The 17,778-nt window shown below is 43.9% G+C and overlaps 1 long non-coding RNA gene across 1 annotated transcript; it reads left to right on the top strand.

Annotated features, from left to right (window-relative positions):
• Window positions 1-5: 5 nt before the first annotated feature.
• LOC146894815 (uncharacterized) lies at window positions 6-15,157 on the top strand. Its single transcript, XR_015001109.2, has 2 exons — window positions 6-113; window positions 13,087-15,157. It is a non-coding gene; the product is annotated as an uncharacterized LOC146894815 (long non-coding RNA).
• Window positions 15,158-17,778: the final 2,621 nt, after the last annotated feature.

A 17,778-nucleotide genomic window follows, 5' to 3' on the forward strand; every position in this document is an offset into this window, starting at 1 on the left:
GCGTACCGGAAGTGCCCAACTTATTGCAGATTAGACGCCCCCACCACCCCACCACCTGCCACCGCCTCCGCAGCCTTGCCTGACATCTGTGTGGCAGGACCCTGTCGGAGAAGGTAACCATGGCTGTAATGGCAGAATCTGAGAGCTTAAAAGAGGGGACCTTCCATTTTTGATTTTCACAGGCTGTGAACACAACTTAGTGTTTTAAAACCTGATATTGCCAAGCCTGGTGTGTACACCTGTAAATCCCACAAGGCTAAGGAGAGGGAGGGGGAGGTCACAAATGTGAACGCCAGCCTGGGGTACATTAGCGAGATCCTATCTCAAACGGAAACAAGAACAGCCTCAAGAGATTAATAAAAGGCAATGCACACACAATGAAGTGGATCCAAGAGGTGTAGGAATTCCAAGTTAAGCAAGATCACGTACATGTGAGGACACTCATTTACATGTCTTACACAATTTTACTGCGTGTCCTGCATTTCACTCACCCAGCTATTTGCTGAGAACTTACTCTGTGCCAGGCATGGCCATAGACACTCAAAACCCACGGATCCCTTTCTCCATATTTGTTGGTAGGAACGACAGAGAAACAATGGAGAGATGTGATGGGGTCTATAAGATGGATGACTAATAGGGGGAAATAATCATCTTTCAATTTTTAATACTTATGTGACCAAGGGCATGAGAATTCCAATATGTTACAATAACATTTGATGGCGAGTTTTGAATCTTTGGGAAGTTATTTGGGAAGAGGGTTTAGGAACTGGAGGTAAGGGAACATCACCTTCAAAGGGAAAATTATTTTTCAAATATTGTGTGTCAATAATTATGTCTGGTTTAATAGAGCTAGCCAGAAAGCTGAGCCTGATTTTAATAAAAACATGAGTCAACAGATTATATCTTAACAAGAGAAGATAAACAAGAAACAGCAATGAAGAGTTTCTCTGGGGCCAGGTCTCCATTGTCTCAGCAAATCAGACTTCAATTTGCTTAAGCCAGAACCCTGGGATTCTGCCTCAACCCTAGCCTCTCCCTCACCTCTGATCCCAGTTCCAATTGGTATAACCTGTGGGTTTTGTGCACAAGCTGGATGTGTAGTCTGCCCACACTTTTCTCTGTCTCCACTCTCTGCTGTAGGCAAACTCTGGGTTTTGAAATCAGATACAGGACTTCCGGGGATGAGGAGCAGAATTTTGGAATTAAGAGTAGTGATGCTTTCAAAGATCCCTGTTATGGATTTAGATATTCCTACGTACCCTTGACTAATGGCATGAAGATTTACTGCTGCTAACCCTCCTTACTAAATCTCCCTTCATTTGCTTTACAAGAGAAAGACAAGCCCTCAGTCATTCAGACCTATATCCCGGAGTTGTGGACAAGTGCTAAAATCTCTACAGACTCTATCTTAGTGGCTGTCAGCTTGACACTATCTAAAGTCAACTGGGAACACAGAAGCTCAAGAAGAATTGCCTCCACCAGACTGACTTGTGGCGATGTCTGGGAGAGATTGTTTTGATTGATGGTCGATAAGGGAGGGGCCAGTCCCCTGTGGGTGGTAGGCAAGTAGGTCAGTAAAAACTAACCAAGACACAAAACAGTGCAAGTTTTCAGTTGCTCATCCTACATGGTCCCAGCTAAAGGCAAAGGAGACAAACAGCTCTGGCCTCTTGGTTCGGTGCTTGTATAGTGACTAATTCCCTGCTTGGGGTATAATTAGAGCTGTTTTCCTTACATTTATAGCCTTGGGCAGGGGCAATTTCACTGTCTCAGATGGCCCAGAATCACAGTGCTAATGTACTCTAGAGTGTTCCTAACTGCAAGAGTGCTATGATGTGCTTATGGTGCTGGGTAAGCCTTGCTCAAGTGTGCGTGATAGCACTGTTGGCAGTGAGTTCAAAGTTAATAAATCAAACACACAAGTAAAGTGTATTTAAACAGCAACACACATTTAAAAAGCATGTATTGATTAGTTCATTCAAATGTGTTGACCCCAGCCCACGGGAACCTAATTCAGTGTGTGCTGTGGCTTTACAGAATATTGATTTACACGAACAGCGAGAACCAAACTGTCTACAGAGTCAAACATGTGGGATAGAGTTTCCTTTGTTCTCTGAAAATGTTAGGACCTGAAGGGTTATTAGTCAACCTTTTCCAATCCTCCACTCTTAAAACACTGCAGGAAGACCTAGCAGAATTACCAGAGGGTAGATTATCAAAATACTTTACAATAAAACATGAGTTGGGCTTCTCATATGGCTCAGGGGCTCAAAGACTCAGGACAACAAAACTTTATTTTTTCTGTTGTATTTTTATGAACATAGTTTTCATCTCCTTTATTTAAAAAATAAAAAATAATAGAATTGTTGCTGAGCCCTTCCTCATTCTATCAGTAATTCAGAAAAATCACATTCATCAATAGAGACAGGAACTACTTGAAAAAACACACTATTTACATAGCAAAATTGATCTCTGAATCAATATTGTTTTATTTACTAGCATTTATTAAAAACCCTATTATATTTATGTCATTTTGACCTACTATACACTAATAAAAAGTGTGATGACAGCTCAAGTTTATTAGCTCTTAATATTTGGGTAATTTGTACATGCTGTTGTTACAGAGATGCATACTAGGTCAACCAGAAAAAGCATGATAATATAATAAATCAAGATGAAACTCTCAGAAACAAGGTATTGAGTTGAAAGAAAAGAAATGAGATAAGCTTCCCATTGTTCAAGAAGGGCTTGTTCCCTGAATTTTGAAATTAGTAGTACAGTAACAGTATTACATCATATTGTGTTCAGATTACTGTTAAACTCATTTAAAACATAGAAGTCTCCAAATCACAGTGATTGGACTAACTTTTGAGTGCAAAACAGTAACTAAAAACTGTACTCCAGGGGCAGAAAAGATGGCTCAGTGGTTAAAGCACTGACTGCTCTTGCAAATTACCTGCAGTTTCCAGAACCCACATGGTGGCTCACAACCCTGTGAAACTCCAGTCCTAGGGAAGCAGATACCCTCTTCTGGCTTCTGCAGGCATTGTGCATGCACAATGTGCTTATAGACACTCAGGCAAAGCAGACACACAGAATAATTTTCAAAATAATAATAATATTTTTAAAGATATAGTAAGGGATAAATTCGCTCTCAAACTATTTATAAACACTTGAAAGATGGAAAATTGTTGGTTCCTTCATTTCTCGAGCTTTGGCAATGTCTTCATATAATACAGCCACATTGGCCTCCCTTCTGTTTGCTCCACCCACGACCCTAGGATGCTTCCTTTATATGAAATGTCCATAGCATCGCATGCCTGTATTTTATGGAAGTACCTTAGCTGAGATCCACGGTCTTAGGGATGGCTTGAGCCAGTATGGTCTCCTGAGTCATCTCACGCCAACCGCCCACCCTCGCCTTCACCTCCACCCCCACTGTATACACTTCTCACATGGTGTCATCACCGCTCAGGCTGCTGTAACAGATTGCCACATCGCAGGCAGGCTAAACAACAGGCCTTTCCTTCTCAGAGGTCTAGAGGCTTGGAAGTTCTAGACAGAGACGCTAGCAAATTTTGTGTCTGGTAAGGGCCACCTCCCTGCATGTGGATGGCCGCCTTTGTAATTGGACTTAGGTGACCTTTCTTCCCTGAGCATGAAAAGAATGCTCTGATTTCACCCCCTCTCTGTTTTTGAGAGAAAAAAAAAAAAACTTAACTTGAATTCATCTAGGCAAAGATGACTGTGGGGGTCGCTCCACGCCACAGGGTCAGCATCACCACCCACCTCCCACGAGTTCTATAGTGTCCTAGGGGTTGAAACACAGATGCACATGACACAGACAGAGTTTTCGAGTCATCCTCAAGAAGAGAATGCTCAATTTATTCAGCTTAATCTGGGGTTAATATACTCTTTTGCCCCAGTAAAGAAAAACTCCTCCCACCCAGAGGGGGCTGGGGAAACTGGCGCCTGTGAGAGCTTCTCCACAGGCAGGTGGTCGAGGGTGCAAGGCAGTGTCAGACAGGTAAGATGGACCTTGGCACCTGGGCTCTTCCAGGCAGGTTGAGAAATTACCATTTTAAAGTGATATAGAGCCCTTAGGCTAGTATACCAGGCTACAGCAGAGCAAGCATGGAACTTAGCAGGAAGCTTAGCTGGTTAGCATAAACATTTCTTGCATCCTGTGCTTTGGCCTCGAGGAACAGGGAAGACAGGGCCTCACAGATGACCTTGAACCCCAGACCTTCTTGGCCCCACATCTCTTCCAGCCATGCTGGCTGGCTGCTCTTTAAGGCAGTGCTTGGGACTCAACACAAGGCTTTACACAGAGGAGGTAAGCACTCTGCCAGCTGAGCCATAGCCCCAGCCCTTTTCTTTCTCTTCTTACAAGACTGCTGATCCCATGGGATCTTGATCCTCAGTATCATTAAAACCTGATGACTTCCCAAGGCCCCCAGTTCCTAATACCATGATGTTGGGGGGAGCGTTTTAGCTCATGCTTTTTTTTTTCTTCAGGGAAGTGGGTCCCCTGTGCTACCCAGGCTGGCCCTGAACTCCTGGACTCCAGCAAACTCATCTCTGTAGCCTTTTCTGCCCACACAGACTGGTTTATTAGGGTTAACTCTTTTGCATATCTTTGTGGGGGAACTTTTTTCCCATTGCAAACAGAAACAATAATCTTTTTAATTGTTTTTATCACTAATACACATGAACAGAACAAAATGTTGTTTTCACATAACATGTTGTAGTAGTGTGAAAGAAAATGGCCCTCATCAGGAGGGGCACTATTTAGGTTTGGCTTTGTTGTAATAGGTGTGGCCTTGTTGGAAGAAGTGTGTCACTGTGGTGGGTGGATTTGGGGGTCTCTTATGCTCAAGCTAAGTTCAGTGTAGCACACAGATTGTTTCTGCTGCCTGTGAATCAAGATGTAGAACTCTCAGCTCCTTCTCCAGCACTCTGTCTGTCTAAATGGCACCCATGATGACAATAATGGACTGAAACTCTGAGCTGTAAGCCAGTTCCAGTGAAATGTTTTCCTTTATAAGAAGGTTCATGGTGTCTCTTCACAGCAGTAGATCTGATAACTAAGTCAGAAGTTGGTGCCAGGGACTGGAGTACTGCTGTGATAGGCTGGACCATGTTTAAATTTGTTTATAGGAAAATGGACTTTGAGACTATGGATTAGAAAAGCAGTTGAATGCTTTAAGTGCTGCTTAATGGGCCATACTAGTAGGAGCATGGAAGACAGTGGTGTTGAATGAGATTTGAACTGTTGGGGCTGACTCAAGATATTTCAGAGGAGAAGAATGTTAATATGTTGCCTAGAGATCGTCCTTGTGATATTTTTGTGAAGAATGTGGCTGCTTGTTTCCCTTGTTTGAAGAGTCTGCCTGAGGCTAAAGTAAAGAGATTTGGATTGATTACATTGGCAGATGAAATATCAAAACAACCTAGTATAGACTCTGTTGTGTGGTTACTAGTGTCAACTCTAATAAAGATTTCTAATAAGAACGAGCAAGCTAAGCATATAAAAATACAAAATGTACAGATTAAGAAAAGGAACACCAGAAAGTAGAATGGAGCTAAATTCTGTGTTCAAGGAGATAAACAAATCAAGAAATAGAATAGAGGGAGTGGTGACCTCAGGGCAAGATCTCATCCAGCTATGTTTCTAACTTGTGAAAAGAACTTAAAGAAAAACTTAGAGCTGGGTATGGTGAGGCACACCTTTAACCCTGCAGTTGGAAGGCAATGTTTGACAGATCTCTGAGTTTGAGAACAGCTAGGTCTACAGAGCAAGTTTCTGAACAGCCAAGCTTAGGCAGTGAAGGAAACCAGTGAAATCAGAAAGCTGGTGGGGATGTAAATGAAAGATCTGAGTTCAAGGCCAGCCTGGTCTGTAGAGCAAATTCTAGGACATCCAAGCTTAGGCAGCGAAGGGAAACATAGAAAATAGAAATATGGTGAAGATGTAATTGAACAAAGGGGCCATGTTCCAGTCTCAGCAAGCAGTAGAACTTGGAAGCTTCAGCCATGTGATTCTTGCTTTAGGGTCAAAGAAAGAAGAAAGGGGTTGTAGGGCCCTCCTCTGCTACTAAGGAAAGCCACTGAGACAAGTCATGTGTCAGAAGTGTCCCCGCATGGAAGCCTGGAAAGGTCATTGTGTGAAGTTGTGAAGCCTAGATTGCTTTGGAAACCCCAAGATTTGGGGATACCAGAGCCGTGGGGTACCTACCAAGGAGAGCTGCTGACAGGGAGGAGACTCAGTCCAGGAGAAAGAAGCGTGTTGCAGTCAACGAAGCTGAAAGGAGTTGGAGATCTGAAGAGCGTTTTGACAACAGATATAGAGATTCAGAGTTTGAGGTTTGCCTAACTGACTTTCTGTCTTGCTTTAGTCCAGTATTTTCTCACTATTCTCCCTTTCCTCCATTTTGGAATGGTAATGTATATGATCTGCTTTTTGATTTTGATTTTATAAGGGATCACAGTTAAGAAATTGTATGAATCTCAAAAGAGACTTTGAATTTTAGACTTTTAAGTAAGTTTAAGACTGTTATAGACTATGGGGATTTTTGAAGTTGGACTGAATGCATTTTTGCATTATGATATGGTTAAAAAATCCATTTGGGAGGCAAGGGATAGAATGTGGTAATTTGAATGTAATAAACCTCCAAAAGCTCATTGGGGTGGCACTATTAGGAGGTATGGCTTTGTTGGAGTGGGTGTGGCCTTGTTGGAGGAAGTGTATCACTCTGGAAGTGGGCTTTGAGGGCTCCTATACTCAAGCTATGCTCAGTGTAAACATAGTTCACTTCCTGTTGTCTTTGGATCAAGATGGAGAACTCTCCGCTCCTTCTCTAGTACAGCGCCTGTCTGTATGTCACCTACTATAATGATAACAGACCTAACCTCTGAACTGTAAGCTATTCCCTTGTCATGGTCATGGTGTCTCTTCACAGCAGTAGAAATGCTAAGTCACATGTCATGGGTCTGTGAGGCAAGGAGGCACATGATGCAACTGACATTTCATATAAAGCGGGCACCCTAGGGTTGAGTGGATCAAACAGAAGGAGGGGCAAGGTAGTTGCAGAGGGAAATTCATCAACAAACCATCCATTGCCCTCTCCTCCCTTACCACTTTCCTCTCCTCTAATAATTCTACTTTTAACCAGCTTTTTATCCCACATAAGGCAAAGATGTGTGACAATTGTCTTTCTGAGTCTGGTTTATTCTGCCTGGCATGACATCTTCCTTTTATCCAATTCCTTGCCAACGTTATGATTCTTTTTGTTTGTATGTTTTGTTTGGAGAAGTTGTTGTTTGCTTGGGTTTTAAAGGCTGAGTTTCAGTCTGCAGTTTGTCAGGAATTTAATATGCAGCCCAGGCTACTCTTGAACTCATGATCCTTCTGTTTCAGTGTGCTAAACACCAAGATTATAGGTGTGCTCTACCATATTCAGTCTTGAATTTATTTTTTTACAGTTAAGTGGTACTGTGTGTGCACTTGCACGTGTGCAAGTATGCATTCATATGCATGAGCATACTGGCGCTCATGGGGGTCAAGAATAAGGGAGTCAGACACCCTGGAGATGGAGTTACACCGAATTGTGGTGCTGGGAACTAAACGTGTGTGTGTGTGTGTGTGTGTGTGTGTGTGTGTGTATGTGTGTATGTGTGTGTGTGTGTGTGTGTTAGATCTTCTAGGATGAGCACCTCTCTCCCAGCCTGTACTCTAGTCAAACCATGAAATAAGAGAGTTATCAGATGCTCAAATAGAAAAGTCCTAGATTACAGTCTCTGCAACTTTAGCCATGTCTTTCAATATTTCCACTCTGTAATTTTATAGCTGAACAAAATCTGAAAAATCAGGTGGTTCCTCCTTCCATGTTCAGTCTGATAGAGCGTTAACATTGCTATAGGCATCATTCCTACCCTCTGCCAACAATAGTTATACTATCTTAAAGGAAAGTTAATCGCCATTAAAAATTATTTCTCCAGGGCTGGAGAATATAGAGCTCAATGGGAACCCAGTGTAATCATCAGAGAGAGAGAGAGAGAGAGAGAGAGAGAGAGAGAGAGAGAGAGAGAGAGGAAGAAGAAGAAGAAGAGGAGGAGGAGGAGGAGGAGGAGGAGGAGGAAGAGGAAGAGGAAGAAGGGGAGAGAGAGATAAGGAGAGAGAGGGGGGGAGAAAGAAGGGAAGGGAGGGAGGATGGGATGCATAAATATATAAGAAAATTATTTCTCTTATGAAATAATCTTCAAAACATGAGCCTAAAAGTTAAAAGTATTGTTCTGCTCCTTTGCACATTAGCTGCTGGCTCCTTGCCACTTTAAAGCGGTGTTATGAACTAAAATGTACGTATTTTAGGTTATCTCAATGCACACATGGCCAAAACCCTGACAGGTACCCAGACATTTCTAATTGACTAATCCATTTGTGGTTAATTCTAATTTGAATTTCAAAAATGTGACTGATGGCTGAACTTGGAATATGTTTTTAAATCTTAATTGCTTAAATGCAAACTTGGAATGAGTTCACAGACAGTATTCATGAGCAATGGGTCTGAGTGCGTAGGAGCGCATTGCCCTGAAGTCTGGCATCTCAAATTAACACAATGCTGTGCCCAGGCAGCCAGCTTCTTTTCCAGCCTTTGCTTCAGGCTCGTGGGGACTCCTGTCTATCACCCTAGCTCAGCCCCTCACAGTCATTGAGCTCTCAACTGGAAAGTATCACCTAAAGAGAAAGGTCGATGATTCCAAAAAATGACTGGATCCTTTAATTCTGTGACAAAAAAAAAAAAATGACCACTTGGGCATTTGTTTTCTTGTTTCCTTCATTCCCCCTTCCTTTCTTTTTGGCAGGCTCACTGGTCTATAGAATATCTGGAATAAGTCCTTTAGGAAACTCAAATTTTTTTAAAAGCAGTTTAATATGGAAGAAATCTGATAGCACTTCTGAGTATAACATCATAAAAAGATTAAAAGAGTATTGTACAGCATTGCTTCAGGTTTGACAGGGGCTCTCACTATGTTCTTATGGACACAATGGTGAAGGTCATGCTTAGGAAGCCAAAATCAAAGTACCTGAAGTGTTAGAGCCCGCCTTTGTCCCTTGCAGCTTCTGCTGACATCCCTTGGTTTGTGACCATATAGCTCCAGTCTCTCTGTGGTGACATCACATCTGTTAAATTTCCTGCCTCTCTCTCACACTTGAATACGAATACATTTAAGGCTCACTAGCTGTTAGGGTTTGGATATGGTGTGTGGATTCAGCTTTATCTGTTGTAGCCATTGTGAGCTATGATTGTCTGTGAGTGACTCCAGTCTGTTTCCTCCACATGGTTTCCCAGCATGCTAAAGACAAGCAAAACCACATGGGATAATATGCTCGAAGCCTCTAATATAACCCTAAAATAAGCCAACTACATGCTAGATTAGAGGAATCACATTTCTCTTCATGACTGCTTTATAAGCACTCGTCTTCTGACTCAAACTGTGGATCCATTTTGTCTTTATGGCACTTTGTCAGGAGGCCCTCAGGATCTTCACCCTAGGTGATCCTGGGTCTGTCCTCTTCATCTTTGGTCTCACAGAATATAAGGGCCAGCGCTTTTGTAAAAAATTATTTTAAGTTCTCAAATTTTCAGTATAACATTTAAGATCACACACACACACACACACACACACACACACACACACACGTAAATAAAACCAAATACTGGCTGCACCGTTCTCCAGCACTGTTCTACTGACAGTGGATATGAAGTTGGGGCTGAAACGCACATCCGTGAGCACCGCACATCCGTGAGCACCGCACATCCGTGAGCACCGCACATCCCATCTTCTAAAACCGAAGAGGAAACGCAGTGCTGCGAAGTCAGTCAGGAAGGGGCTTGCTGGGCAGCGCAGCCTCACTGGAAAGCCAAGCAATTCATTGCATTCTGGGCCATAACCATTTTCTGCTTCAGGCAAATTGAAGACCTCTTTCCCTGTCCCATAGACCCACTCAGAGGCTGCCCCTGTTGCGACATCACGGAGCCTGCAGCTCAGATAGATGAGGATGTACAGCAATGTTGCATCTTAGAAGTACCATGGGCAGGGTCAGGAAAGAAAGGGCCCTAGGATCTGCATGTATTGAGAAGAAATTTCTAGGCTGCACAGCTGAACTTAGGCAGTGAAAAGCTATGCCTTGAAATTCTATTCAGCTGTAAAGATAATTGAAATCTGCAGGCGAATGGATGGAGCTAGTAAGTATTGTACTGAGTCAACCCAGTCTCAGAAAGCCAAATGCCACATGTTTCTCCTATAGGTGGATCCTAGTGCTGGATTTTCAGATGATGAGTGGGGAGCCTGAAGTAGCTACAAAAGCAGAAATGTAGAAAGAGACGGTAGGAGGAGAAAGAGAGAAAGAACTCTACTGAGGGGGCTACTAGGGCACAGGTCCTAAGAAGGGGGAAGTAGGAAGTGGGGGCCTTAACTGAGGATGGAAGAGGGGGAGTAGGCTGCACTGGGTGATGATGCTCTGCTGCAAGAGCCATAGACTAACAAAAACTCCAGTGTCGGACATGGGACACATACCCTTGTTAGTCAGAGGTTGTCTGAGTGACAACCCCCGCCCAGACAATGTAGGCTATTGCTGGTGCCCTTGGTGGCCTCCTAGAACTTGAAGGTACAGACTACTGCTGAAGACGCCACATGTTTCAGACACAGGACTTGCAGAGACTGAGCTGGAACTGACACAAAAGTCCCTTACCCGGGGGTCAGGGTGCTATGTGAGCTGCCAAGGAAGAAGACCAATCGGTAGTCCCACCTGGACGTAATGTTCATGTGTCCCAGCGATGAACATGACATCCAGGACATCCCCAGAGGTCTGATGGTGGCTCTTGTCTTTGGGAATGGCCAACAGCTGTCTAACCAAACTTGTACATGCTCTAAAGGGTTTCTACTGGGGCTCTGAGGGGTGGGGAAGAGGAGAGGGGGGAGGGAGGTAGAGAGAGGAGGGGGGAGGGGGAGGAGAGGGAGAAAGGGGGAGAGTAGATTAAGATGTAAGTAAAATCTTAAGTTAGCAAAATAAAAAAAAACTGAAAGAAATCAAGCATAATATTGTAGAACTTTAATCCATGTAAGAGGCACTAAAGATCAAAATTACATTACAGAACAAGAGTGGGTGGTGTGGCGGCTAAGCAAACAGCCTCTGAGAGGAAGAGGGGAAAAGGAGAAGGAACGAGGTAGAGGGCAGGTCAAAGAAGAGAAGGCAACCCTATTTCTGTCCCAGAGAGTGACAGGGCAGGATGAAGTGCTCGGCAGACTCTATTGCAAGGAAACGAGACCCACATATCACTTAGGGGCAAGTTTTAGAGCTGATCATGTGACTTCCTTCCAATCCACTGCACCTCCTTTGCACTGCAGCAACGTTCTGCTGTCTGCAGTTCCGCTGAGAGCACCAGGCTCACGGTGACAAGGTCCTGTGTCACACAGAGTCGGTTGTTCACTGTCATGTGACTTCAGAAGTCAGCCTCTGGGCCTCCACTTTTATATCATCTTAAAGGGTGACCAGAATTAGAACATATGTGGAAACTTCTGACAAATGACCCGACTTCAGTCTTTGTATCTCTACATGGCTCTCAGTATTTAAAGACAAAAAGTGTGTCTATTTCCTGTACATCTCTTCTAGTACCCAGCAATTGTAGGCACTGAGGAAATATTTACCAGGCACATTTCATCTAAAATAAAATACAGGTTGATAATCTAAATATACCCAGATATTTTCCCGAAGGACAATGAGCTCCACACAAATGGGAAGAGCAGAGGTGTGCAGAGACAAAATCTGCTTATTATTGCTATTTGTTTTGATATCGATATATAAAGAAGATAATAAATGCTGAGCCTTTTTTAGTATAGTTAGTACATTTTGATGATTTCTTCCCATTCTATATCACAATGAAAACACTTGGTCAGTAATTTTCCATCTTAAACTGTGATGCAAAATGGTGATTCATAACGATATTTTTCACAAGGAAGAAACTGACTCAGTGTGGCAGAAGACAATGCCAGCAATTAACCCAGATGCCCACACCAATAGTCCCTGAGCATTTAAGATGACTATAACCGGTAGAAATGGGCACTAATTAGGATTCACAAACATGTTGATTCAGGAAGTTTAAAAGTTCCTAAATGTAAATCAAGTTATAAAAGTCAGTGTCCATCTAGCAGAAAACCTAACCATTTCTCTTAGCCAGCTATGAAATATCAGGTTTAAGCCAAAATAAAACACCAGTGTTGGAGGCTCAGTGAAGAAGGCCCCACATCAGCATAACGTGAGTTCGAGCCCAGCACCCATGTACACAGGTGGGAATGGTGGGATGGGTGCTAGGGAGGAAAAAAATGAGAGGATCCATGATGCTTTCTCTCCAGTCAAGCTGGCCTGATCTATGAACCCCAAGAGAGACTATCTCAAGAAAAGGTAGTTTCTGAGAAGAGACACTGAGATTGACCTCTGACCTATACACACACACACACACGCACACATGCACAAAGCATACATGCATGCATGGACATACACACATGCACCCATACACACAAGCACACATGCATGCACACACACACACAAGCACATAGGCACTCACACATACAAGCACATATGCACGCACACACACAGACAAATTCACACACATACAGATGTGTGTTTGCGCACATGCACACACAAACTGGTGTTGTACAAATAAAATATTTCCTCAGATTTGTCTAGTAACACTGTGGAATTCAGTAACAAAAGTCAGCCAAGGCATTAATCCAAGTTCAAAAAGTTCCTTGAAGCTTGAGTCAGTCCCCCATTGTGTAGAGATGGCCTTCCTTCCATTCCTTGATGGAATGGAAGATTCCAGAGGTGGGACATTCCTTCAGGAACCCTATTTTTGTTGGGTTCGCGACAGTTCCCATACTGACTTGCTTGACTGAGAATCCTATGGCTTTAGAAGTTATGTCTAGAGACAGTCTTTGACAGATAGAGTCCCTGAGGCTACCCTGACGTTCTGCCTCTTTTCTTGCTTTTTCTAAACCTGAATGTCCTTCTTCCTTCCGCAGCACTAGAGCCACGGTCACAATGAGCTAAATGGTGTAAAGAGAGTCTTTAGAAGCAGACAAATAACCGCTGATCAAGGTTAACTTGAGCCTTTGAGAGCTCTGGCCAAAACTGTAGAAGAATCCATTTTCCCTTGTCTCTAGCTATTCTGTCATTTCCTCTAAATGGAGGCAGGTGTTCATGTGAAGCCAGGCCCACCACAGGGGCTGTCTGGACAGCAGTGGCAACAATGACTGCAGCCTGAACTGAAAAGCAATCACGTCTCCAGATAAAGGTCAACAAAGCCTATGCAGAGGAAAGCAGAGGTGAGAGACAGGGACCAGCTGCTTCTCTCCAGTGTCCACTTCCCAGCTCCATGTCTGAGACCCAACGCTTCCTGACAGCTTGAGCTGGCTTCTGTTATTTGCAAACCAAATCCAACCTAGTTTAGTTCCAGGGGACTTATGAGTCACGGACTGACATACCCAGAATGTCTGCAAAAGGCAAAAGAATGGACTCTGCCCTTGCACTTCCAGAACAGGCAGCCAGACCGAGCCCTGGGTATGAGCCCGGTGAGGTTCACACTAGGCTCTGCTCTTTAGAACAAGAAGATAAGAGAGACAGTGGCGTTCCAGAGCATGAGACCGTCTTCTCCACAGGGGCTGGGAGTCAAGGCCAGAGAGAGGGGCTGTCCGTAGATGCAGGAGAATGGAAATACTGCTCTCCACACAGAAAGACAGAGGTTGGCTTCCTCTACTGCTCCTGAAGAGGAAAGGCAGGACCTAAGAGCACACAGTCCAATGCATGAGCACCTTCTGATGTCCCCTGACACCAGAAAGGTTCGACACCTTTCATGACTGTGACCAAAGGAAAGGTCCCCATCACAGTGGCTGCTGTCCGTTCTTTCTTGATGGCTACATCCTAAGCCAGTCATTCTTGGCTAGGTCTCTTCCATGGCATCAGGGCCTTAGACAGAAACACAGATAACACTCAGGTGCAAATGTCCAGGTCCTATCATAGGAACTTGTGCATATGTGTTGTTCCTTAAAGGCTTAGAGAGACTGCGCCAAGCCACACACATAGATGGCCTACTTTAGCGACACATGGCTTTTGTCCCACTCTCTCTCTCCCCCACTCCCCCAATCCTATCTCCATCAATGCTTTGTCTTAGGACCCAAGTTTCTGGAGACCCAAACTAAGGAAATTGGAAACTCACACACAGAATTTGATAAATGTTGGTTGTCATTCTTACTAAGGGAGGGGGTGTCTTCCTTCCACATCTGACTCAACACCTCTGTTATTCCCTAGCTGTGAAGCAGAGGACTAGAGTAATATTTCAAATGGCCTAAAGACAGAAGTTTTCTTGCAGTGTGAATCCGACTAAGGGAAAAAAAGAATAAAACCGCAGAGGAGGCATAGAGGAGGGAGAGAGGAGAAAGATGGAGGAGGAGCAGGGCAGGGGGCAAGGTTGAGAGGACAAGGAGGAGCTGCTTCTGTTTTGGAAGTCCTTGGGTTCTGGGATCTTATCCGTGACCCATCATGAGTCCCTTCCGTTGGTGAAGCTCTTGCACCGTTGCTCACCACTGTAGAGTGGGGTGTTGATTAGGGTGCTTCTTTATAAGCCTGGTCCCAGTGAAAAGCACCCGGGAGAGCTAGGAATGGAAGTACACGTCTGTAATCCCAGCACTCGGGGCTAAGGAGGAGGGAAGGACAGATTCCAGACCAACCTAGACTTCACAGCAGTCTGGGATCAGCTTAAGTTATACAGAAAAACCCTGTCTAAAAAAGAAAGTACAAACAAAAGTTAAAAAAATGAAAAAAGAAAGGAAGGAAGGGAAGAAAGAAATAAAGAAAGGAAGGAAGAAAAGAAAGAGAGGAAGAAGAGGAAAGGAGAGGAGAAGAAAGAGGAGGATGAGGAGAGAAAGCAAAGGAAAGAAAAGGAAGCACCTTGGGCACATCCGTCAAGTACTAACTGTGGTTCTGCTATAGAGAGTCTGGAATTTTGCACTGGAATGTGCAAAGCCCCAGGCTTGATCGCTTGGATTACACGTACACACAAATAAAATAGAATACAAATCCTTATGACCAAAGTAAGATTTGCATAATGATTCTTGCTAGAAGGGAGAGGGAGGGAAAAGGGGGAAGGGGGAGGGAGGAAGGAGAGAAGAAGGGGAGAGAACCCTTCAGATGATTCTGATTGCATTTCAGTCTGATAATAACACAAACGTTTGTACCTATAGGAAGTCTGGAGGCTGCTGATACATGGAGATTGTGAAATTAGGATCTTTGTGTGTTTGTGTGTTCATGCGAATGCAGATGTGGAGGTCAGGAGGATTACCTTGGGCATCTTAGGCACCATCTGCCTTGTTTGTAGAGAAATGGTCTCTTACTGGGTCTGAGGCTCACCAACTGGGCTACTCTGACGCCCCAAATTCATGGGATCCATCTGTCTCCTCCCCGCACTGAAGTTGGCAAGTGTGTATCACCATGCCCAGTTCTTATTCTGCAATTTCTGGGGTGGTTCAACTCCGGTCCTAATGCTTGCACGGCAAGCTCTTCACCGGTAGAGCTATTAGCTAGGACCTTACAGCCACACAGTGATGACTGCATGGCCGCACCAGGAAGCCGCTACCCAGGACCACTGAGAGCTCTTGGATTTGTCCTTCTCCATTACAGTCTGTGGTTTAACAGGAAGGGCAGAAGCCTCTTTGACTACAAAGTGCTGTCCTGCCCTTGGATATCTTTTATGTAAATGTAGCCTTGAGGTGAGACCAGGGGAAAGACAGGATGATTAATGGATCTAAGGCAGATAGTGGTCTTGAAACCGCACATAATGACAAGGCTGAGGTTGTCCTAACTTGATATCAGCTCCTCTGCAGGGTTAAGGGGGCTCTCCTGCTACATTTTCTACACATCAAACAGCAAACACTAAACCAACCGAAGACATTCTCTGGGGCTGTGTGTCTTGAAAACAGGTGACGGAAACAACTTTTCATGGTGGTTGTGGTGACACCTGCAATCCTAGCCCTTGGGAGGTGGAGGCAACAGGTATAGGAGTTTCAAGGCCAGGCTGAAGTTTGAGGTGGCCTTCACTGTAGGAACCACTGGCTTAACAAAACCAGAAAAACTCTTCTTGCTATATCATGAGATTGGTAAATAAGATTTTGTGCTCTTGCATCACAATTTGAGGAACCCCCCCAAAAAAAAAACCAAACAAACAAACCATGCATTTTTGAAAGGATCGGCGTCAGCTCAGGACACCCCAAGAGGGACAAAGCTCAGGGAATAAGAGACAAAGACAGGAGACAGAGGATGGGGGAGGAGGGAAAGGGGAGCAGGGGTATTTGTCCCGTGGGGACAAAGGACTGCCTCTGGGCAGAGAGGAGATACACAGGAAACTGGTGGTTTATAAGGGTACGAGGGGAAACCCCATGCTGCTATGAGGTATTTAATTTTAATTGGGCATTTTAATTAGGTGAATGAAAGAGGGCTTTTGATTGCTAGACTTCAATACTTTGATAACTGGACTTGGTAGTCTGGCTCAGGAGGAGTAAGTGATCAAATAAGAGAATAGACTTGGTGGGTAGCTTTAGAAATGTAACCTGACAGTTTTCAGCAAAGCAGAGGGAATCGGGGGTAGCGGTGCAGGGGAAGAGCAAAGCCTTCAGAACCATACTTGTCAGGCCTGGACTGGCTAGAGTTCCTTCAGTACTTTTTTCCTTTATTTTTTATTTAGAAAATAACTGGACTAGAGAGATGGCTCAGCAATTGAGAGCACTGGGTGCTCTTCCAGAGGATGCAGGTTCAATTCCCAGCACCCACATTTCAGATTACAATCATTTGTAAATCCAGTTCTGGGAATCCAGTGCCTTCTTTTGGCCTCCATGGACACTTGGCATGCATGATACACAGACATACATGCAGACGACACATAATATAATTTCCTTAAAAAGTTTAAATCATAGTTCTAGATCTCCAAGAGCTGACATATGCTTGACATATTCTTGTTGGGTCGCCTGGTATAGTTCTGGCTTGCTAAAAAATATTGGTTATTAAGATTAGGGCAAAACAGAAAGAAAAACCCACAGCGGGCACATAGAAAGCAGCGCTAAGAATACCTCAGCCTGTCTGGCAACCCTTTGCTAAGACCCTATGGGAGCTGGTGAGGAGGATCTGCAATGTTGTGCCACTAATACAGGACATTCAATTGTTAAAAAAGAATGAAATTGTGTCATTTTTTTTTAGAAAAAAATGAATGTAACAGAAAATCATCATGTTACCTGAAAAAAAACAAACAAACTCAGAAGTATAAAGATGGCATACATCCCTCATCTATGGGGTACAGATTTATAGACAGAGATCACTTGGAAGTAGCAGAGATGGTCCTAGGGGATGTAAAAGAAGGGCGAGGAAGAAATGGAAGGAAAAACTGAAGAAAGGGGCAACTATTGTCTGTTTTCTCTATAAATAAAATTTAGATTTCTCTATAAATTTCTCTCTCTCTCTCTCTCTCTCTCTCTCTCTCTCTCTCTCTCTCTTCCTGGAGAAATTAAAATTTCTTGGGGACCGCTGCCCCAATAATCTGAGAGCCAAAGGAAGGAGTGTCTCTTAGAAAGAACATCGTCGCCCTTGGCTATCTAGTCACAGCCAGCGTGGCTGCAGGAGCACATGCTTCCCTTCCTCTGGTCAAGCCTAGCAGAGTCCCTGTTGCCATG

Source organism: Myodes glareolus, chromosome 5, assembly GCF_982192425.1.
Source record: "Myodes glareolus chromosome 5, mMyoGla1.1, whole genome shotgun sequence".
NCBI lineage: Eukaryota > Metazoa > Chordata > Mammalia > Rodentia > Cricetidae > Myodes > Myodes glareolus.